Source organism: Salvelinus sp. IW2-2015, linkage group LG18, assembly GCF_002910315.2.
Source record: "Salvelinus sp. IW2-2015 linkage group LG18, ASM291031v2, whole genome shotgun sequence".
NCBI classification, from domain to species: domain Eukaryota; kingdom Metazoa; phylum Chordata; class Actinopteri; order Salmoniformes; family Salmonidae; genus Salvelinus; species Salvelinus sp. IW2-2015.
In genome coordinates, this window is record NC_036858.1 from 16,565,878 (window position 1) to 16,567,626 (window position 1,749).

A 1,749-nucleotide genomic window follows, 5' to 3' on the forward strand; every position below is an offset into this window, starting at 1 on the left:
AGCAGGACAATGACCCTGAGCATACGTAAAAGCAACACTCAAGTGGTTTTAATGGGAAACATTAAATGTCCTTGGAATGCTAGTCAAAGCCCAGACCTCAATCAAATTGAGAATCTGTGGTATGACTTAAAGAATTGCTGTACACCAGCGGAACCATCCATTTGCCTAGAAAAAATGGGCAAGAAACCCAGTGGCTAGATGTGCCAAGCTTATAGAGACATAACAGAAGAGACTTGCAGCTGTAGTTGCTACAAAAGGTGGGCTCTGCAAAGTATTGACTGGGGGTGAATAGTTTATGCTGGCTTAAGTTTCAGTTTTTTTGTCTTATTTCTGTTTCACAATAAAAATATTTTGCCATCTTCAAGGTGTGTAGGCAGTTGTGTAAATCAAATGATACAACCCCAAAAATCTATTTAATTCCAGGTTGTAAGGGAACAAATAGGGAAAATGCCAAGGGGGGTGAATACTTTTGCAAGCCACGTATGTTATGAAAGAACATCCCAAGCTTTCTCTGACAATGTTAGAATTAAGCAATAGGCTCGGAGGGGGGGTGTAATATGGCCAATATACCACTGCTAAGTGCTGTTCTTTGTACGACGCAATGCGGAGTGCCTGGATACAGCCCTTAGCCTTGGTAATATTGGCCATATACCACAAATCCCTGAGGTGCCTTATTGCTTTTATAAACTGGTTACCAATGTAATTAGAGAACAACAACAAAAAAAAACAATACCCGTGGTATCGTCAAATATACCACGGCTGTATGCTATCAGCATTCAGGCTCGAACCACCCATTTTATAAATAAGGAATCGCATGAATTCTGTTGACATTCTGTCTGTGACGTTCCATGTTGCCTACTGAACATAGCCCAGGTTTAAACCCGTATTACCCTCCATCGATCATAATTCACTACTATGTGGCTAGTCTCAGGAAAATATACTTTGATGTAAGGTTCATCCCAGAGATTTGAGGTGACCACACCTTAGCAGAGAAGAAATAGTGCTACCTGTCTAAATTTACTGCATATATCAGAGCTAGCTATTTTCTTGTGCATTTTACCACCATAATGCTATTTTACTACCAATATGTGGCATGCAAATGTGTATGTGAATTAAAGTTTACTAACAGATGTAAAATGGGCAGAGTGTATATGAGCTTTCCACTCACGACACCATTTGTTTGGCTGCTTTGCTTAAGTCTATTTCTCAGCATTAGTTTTTTTCTGTTCAAGTCGAGACTATATGGGAAAGTACTGTACAAATTGTCCTTTTTATTTGTAATTCACCTGTATTTCTTAACTGTGGGTTTTAGTCTTGAATATCTGGGTTGTATTACTCAAAGCAGAACCAAGAAGTCAGAAAGCTAACTTTGATTAACAAAGAAATAAAAAAATTCTGGTTAATGTAAATTTCACCTATGGTTCTTGAAAATCATTGCCATTATACCATACCTTTTGGGGAAAAAGGTATTTGTGCAACCAGAGATTAAATACTTTCAATGGAGAAACATATTTTTAAGTCTATGCTTAATCTGTTTTCTTGGAAACCGGCCCATAGAGTATTCCAGGTGCATGGAATAAACTGTATACAGTATAAAATGAAAAACTCCCAGCACATCATTTTGAATACTCCACAAACAAGATATACCTAAAAATTCAGTTGATGAACATTGATCCTGCTTTGTGAAATGGATTTTAAAACTGTCCTGTAATTTTATCTTCTTGTGTTTGCTTATAAATATGATAGTGC